A 6,116-nucleotide genomic window follows, 5' to 3' on the forward strand; every position below is an offset into this window, starting at 1 on the left:
GGACAGTATTATCCCACAGATCCAACCTGCTTCTTCATCATTGCAGTGTCCATAGTGGTGCAGAAGGAAAGGAACACATCGTGTCTTTAAAATGCTAGTGAGCTGGAAGTAAAATTCCGAGGAGATACAGCTGGTGAGGATGTTTTCACTGTCTCTGTTAGACCTTAGTAACATTCTATCTCTTCATCAATGTTTTTGCCCAACATGCCTCTATGGCATCCTTTCAAGTAAGAGCAGGAGAATTAAGGCTCAGTGGGAGGGCTCTTTAGTCCCGGAATTAGCTGCCCACAAACCAAAGTCTCTCTTGGACCACTCAAATCACATACTTGCCTGTAGCCATGGATGTTCCCTTAAAAGAAGTGGCAGAGAAAAAATTATCAGAGTGCAGCTTGCAGGAAAGGCTTGCCCTCCTTTTGTCTGCCTCCCATTTTTCACTTGCATGGATACTTCTCTGATAGCTGTAAGGGAACTTCAGAACACTTGGACTCTTACACTGATCTTTGATGGATATACTATTTTTGAGGAATGCTCATGCCTACTAAAGACTGCTTTCTCTGAGTTATGCAATACAATTTTCCGCCAAATTTGTACAACTTAAGATTGCACTTGTGCTGCTAACCATTGAGTAAACACAGCGGACACATTGTGGTGTGCTTACAGAGTAAGTATTACTGCTCTGCACTTAGTCAGCTACAGCTGACCTAATCTGACATTTTAATCAGAATGAAGGACAAAGAGTTGAACCGAGCTCATTTCTCCTCTGGTGCTGCTGAGGGGATGGTGCTTCCAGCCAATGGATGGGATCTCTCATGTTATTTTGGCTTGTGCCATTATTGTGGCCTGTAGCCAAATCCACAGTGTGTGCATCTGTGTGTGTTAAGGGTACAGCTCAGTCCTCCCCCCTAACCCACTCATGCACAAAGCAGTGTCACATTGGGTGCAGCACACCAAGCAGAGCAAATCTTGACTATTGTGTGTGGTTGCCCCAGTGATCAAGAAGAGGGACACAAAGCATGTTTCTGCCATACGTGTTTGTGTGTGTGTGTGTGTGTGTGTGTGTGTGTGTGTGTGTGTGTGTGTGTGTGTGTGACTTGATGGAAAAAAATATATTACCCAGAAATGTTAATAGAATATTTTTGCATACAATTTGGACATTTTGATTTTATCTTTTCCTCCTTACTGAAAAGTGATACATAAATAAAAATATTCATGTAATTGTAAAAACAAGACAAAGACACAATAGTGGTTGATTTATAATGGTGAGTTCTCATAATCTCTTTGTTTTCTTGTTTCAGGGTATGACATTTGGCTTTACAAATTACAAATAAGAGTTTAGGAAAATGATAAAAACAAAGCTCTAAGATAAAGAAAACTGTTTTTAAATTATCTACTTTGAGTAAAAAAGGCTTTTAAAAGTTTTTTTTTATCTGTATAGGGTTTTGCATGACAGTGATGTAAAACTAAGGAGGAACTGAACATAGGAACCAGGTTGTGTATGAGTGGAACACAGCTACTCCAATGACAGAAAGCTTGAGTCCAAAATACAGAGGATGACTGCTGCGGAAGACAAGGATCAGGTCAGTGCAATGAACAGAATGCCTCCTAACTCAGTAACAGGAACCTGAGGCAAACCCACTTGGGCCCCCTCAGAGAATTTCAGAAGATGAGACAGACACACCTTAGGCTCATGTGGCGAACTTGGGAAGATTAGACGGACTCCCTGTGGGCCTGCTTGGAGAACCTGGGAAGATGGGATGGATCCTTCTGAGCCTCATGTAGAGATACCTTTGGAGATCTGGGAACATGAGGCAGACCTTCCTGTGCCCCTTTGAGGAACTTGGGAAAATGAGGTGGACCACCTGGGTCTTGTCGCATTGCTGGAGAACATTAGATGGAGCCTCCTGGACAGGAACAGGAGGGTCTTGTTAAGATCACTCTTAACCCTCACAGCATGAACTGGAATCACCAGAGAAAGCCTATGACTGACTGGTGGTCACCTTCAGATGATTATTTGAGCCTGAAAAAATTATGCCTCTACAGTCATTTGAGATGGGAGGTATTGTGAATCTGGCATCTGTGTTTGCTGAATGGATGAAAATGAGCATTCAAATATCCTCAAGCATCATGATGATAATCATGATGCTTATAACACATTCATCATCTTAGGTTTGTGCATTATTATCATTATTATCATTATTATTATTATTATTATTATCATCAGTGAATTTAAATTAGAGTTGTGGATAATGAAAATGTCATCTATTTATTTATTTCTTTTTACTAATACTTCAACTTTTTAAGTCACTTAGAAATAGTAATCCATGACTTTCTGTTTCCCTAGGGTAAAAGCACAATGTGACACAAATCCCAATTTCTTTAGACACTCTTTAAAATTGGAAAGACAAGAGAGCATGCCATCCAACTCAGGTGGTTCAGGAACAAAAACGATAATACAAATTAGCCTTTTGCCTTAACATGGTCATATTAGTAGTCAGAAGAATAATTGGAAAGTTTAAAACAAGTAGAACTGTGTGAAAAGCAAGAATGGAAAGGGACTTCTACTATGCACAATGAGCAAGAAGGTAAAAAAAAAGAAAGAAAAAACATCTCCAAAGATTATTATTGATGTCCTGCAACAAACATTAGCATCTTGGGGTCTCCTAGTCTCAATAATGTCAATGGGATGCAAGCTACATACCAGCAGGTTGTTTGGGAGGCAGTCCAGGGACAAGACTTTTTTTCTTTTCAGTAACAAACGACCCTGGTGGGATCGGTGTTAAATAAAGGATGAATGAGGCAAATAATGTCATTCACATTTATTAGGTGTGACAGAGGATCTATAATGCTGTGAGGCTGTTTCTCTTCCTACTACATTTTAATAAAAAATCTGGTGCCCTGCGCCAAAAGTGAATGCTGGTCATCACTGGGTCTAGTAAATTCTGTACAACACCTGTGGAGTGAGCTGAAGAGAACATAAGAAAAGATCCAAGACTTTAGGTGATCTAGAGATGAATGTTTAAAGTTTAGTGTGTGCTCCAAGCTTGTAAAATGTTATGGGAGAAGATAAAGTGCTGTACTAACAGCCCATGGGGGTTGTACAACATATCGACAGCACTGGTGCCAATCATTTTGCCAATTTTTTAGAAAACGTTTTTGGTAAGGTAGATAGATTTGCTTCCCGCTGAATAAATATACTCAAACTAAAGGTTGAATTGATCTGATTTTTTTACTTTTGTAAAAGTACAAACAGTTTGTCAAGATGTTTCAGTTTGAATCAAAGCAGTGAGCAATTTTACACGTCACTCAACAATAATGCCAGAAGCAAAGCAAAAAATTTAAAAAATATTTAAAAATTGCAATCAAATATAATATGTTAACATTAAAGATTTAGACAATCTGTTTAGTGCTTGAAGTATTAGACTGAAAAGGATCATATCCTGTTAAACTGTGAGTAAACATGCTAGCAGGAAGTTGATGGGTTTGGATTTTCCGTCCGTTTCCCTGCACTGCGGCAGAGGCAGATGATCTGGTGTTGGTATGCCTGTAAGTAACTGAGAGGGAGACACAGAGAGACGGAGCACACGCTGCAGGATCTGACACCCCATCACACTTCATCAGCAATCAAAGATTAGCACATATATCTGCGCAGATAGCTGTAGGTGGATAATATATGCAGATTTTGCTTTTGTGGACTGTAAACATTTTTTTAAACAATATGGCAGTTTTTTCATCTCTGTGTGTGCAAACAGGAAATATAAAGTGACAGGTTACTGCTGGAAAACATGTGGTTATGTCTGTGCAGGGCAATATTTGGGAGCCAAGAACATGATGTCAATGTTACACAGCACCACTGAAGGTTGTCAGGGCTGCATAATTCCCTGTAGATGGCCTTTTGCAACCCAAACCTGCAGCAGAACTGTCCTGTCTTAGTGTGAAGCTGCTCAGTTCTCAGTCTGTTGGCTGTACAATGTGACAGCTTGTTGGTGAATCCTTTTTATTTGTAGTACGTTTTCTCAACTAGATTTAAATATCTGAAATTGGGAATGATGTTGCTAAGGCTGTGAATGAAATTATGATGTGGATTTATTATCTGATAAAATGAAACAGAGTAGAGTCAGGAATAATCCAGTGTGGTGTAAATTCCCATAAATTGGCTTTCTGGCTTTTGTCTTTGAGGTGGCTGTGGATGGCTAACACAGTGGTAGGAGCGGTGCTTAAAGAGCACTTAACTATGTCCTGATGCCGCTTTTCCTCAGCAGAGCCCTCCAGGTACAAACTACAGCTGAGTGGTTAACTCAGTTCTCTGCACCGGTCCAGATGTTGATGTCCTAATTTACTAAGACGAGCTGTGTATGCGGCCCTCTTGTGTGTGCTCACGGCCACTGTTTTTGTTTGTGCATGTGGATGTCAACAATGTCAGCATCTATAGAAATAATTGTTCAGTTCTTTAACAGTAAATTTTGGAGACATTGTTAAACCTCAAATACCATCCTGCTCTCTGTGTGGGGATGAAAGACAGTTATGGGTTCTTATGAACCCTTGTTGTTGCAGATCAAGCTGTTCTAAACTTTTAGTTATTGATCTGCGTGTAGATATGTGCAGGTTAAGGTAACAATTATTCTGTGGCCATTTTCTGATATCTGCCTAACCTAAATGCCATGTTCTCTTGTATTTCTCATTTTGAAGAGTTGTTAAGAGAAATGGGCTTCTCTGTATCATATTTATACTTTAGAGAAACAGTAAATCATTTATAAAGTTGGATTCTTAAGACTCTGAATAACTAATGCTTCAGTTGCATTTATTTCATAGAAATCATAAGGGGGGCTCACAAGTGGGGAGAACTGTTTTTGTACAGCTTGAAATTTGAGGTTGGATTATGCAAAAAATCCTTAAGTTGTATTTTTGGTGAGGTGTACATATACATACAGTATGTGCTATTCAATAAATTAGAGTACTGAAAAGTTCATTTATTTTATTAACTCAATTCACTGAGTGAAACAAATGAGACACACAGACTGATGTTTTCAAACCTCTTCTGTTAATTAGGATTTTTTGCTTATAGCTACATTAGAATATAACAGACCAATAAAAACAATACAAAAATGTAGGCTTAATGAAAAATATATTTAATAACTGCTTAAAAGTTATGTTTACAAAGTACTTTTAATCTGACAAATGAGACTAATAGGAACACATATTCTAATTTATTAGACCAACATTTCCCAGATGTGTGAATAATTTTGGGCTTTACTGTATAAGAGGGGACCCCATTCAGTTACATTTTTGCAAACTAATGTTTTCATGATTGTCATTAATATTATGCACCTCCTATTTGTTTTCTTTTTATTTCATGTTAATTTGATAGGCAGAGATACAATAAACATAGATCATTGTATCACGTTTGTTGTGAAAGGCCACCAAACAGCATTCAATCTACTTTGCCATGTTTGAGTTTTTACTGTTTTGGGTGGCTAAAACATTTCACTTTTCCCATGGGCCTTTTCTGAGCAGTTGCTAGCATGTTAGCTCCATGTGAAAAAAAAGATGTCCTTTCAGATCTGCACAACAGATGCTTCTGCGTTCATATTGGAACTCTGAATGTTTCTTGCCCAGAGGACCAGTCATGTGAAAACCACCAGTGGCTTTGGCTCAGGAGGCAGAGCCAACAATTGCCTTGATTGCATCATTCTTATGTGAATGTTTCATAGACAGAAAAAAGCTTGTGGGCAAGTTAAAAGGTCATTTTTGGGGTCTGTGAATGTGTGCATTTTCAGAAAAACAGCTGGATTAAAAAACTGTAAAGGAGACCCTTCTGCCAGCCAATCACTGTTGTCTGCCTTTCAGATTTCCTCTCACTGCACAGGCTCAGTACAGTGTGAAGCAACATGTGCTGATTGGCCTGCTGGCACCACAGCCAGGTTCATGTGGCTACCGGCCATGCTTGTACACATCTGCAGCATGGTGGTGGCCAGATGTGAAGTGTTTGAAGATAGATATAGGCAGCAGTCCTTTGAAATAAGGATCTGTCTATCTATTTTTTAAAACAGTACTATGCCTCTTTTCGTGTTATTGTGTTTTTAAAAAAGGTCAATCAGTGATTACAGCTCCTTAAGCAT

This window comes from Girardinichthys multiradiatus, chromosome 1 (assembly GCF_021462225.1).
Source record: "Girardinichthys multiradiatus isolate DD_20200921_A chromosome 1, DD_fGirMul_XY1, whole genome shotgun sequence".
NCBI lineage: Eukaryota > Metazoa > Chordata > Actinopteri > Cyprinodontiformes > Goodeidae > Girardinichthys > Girardinichthys multiradiatus.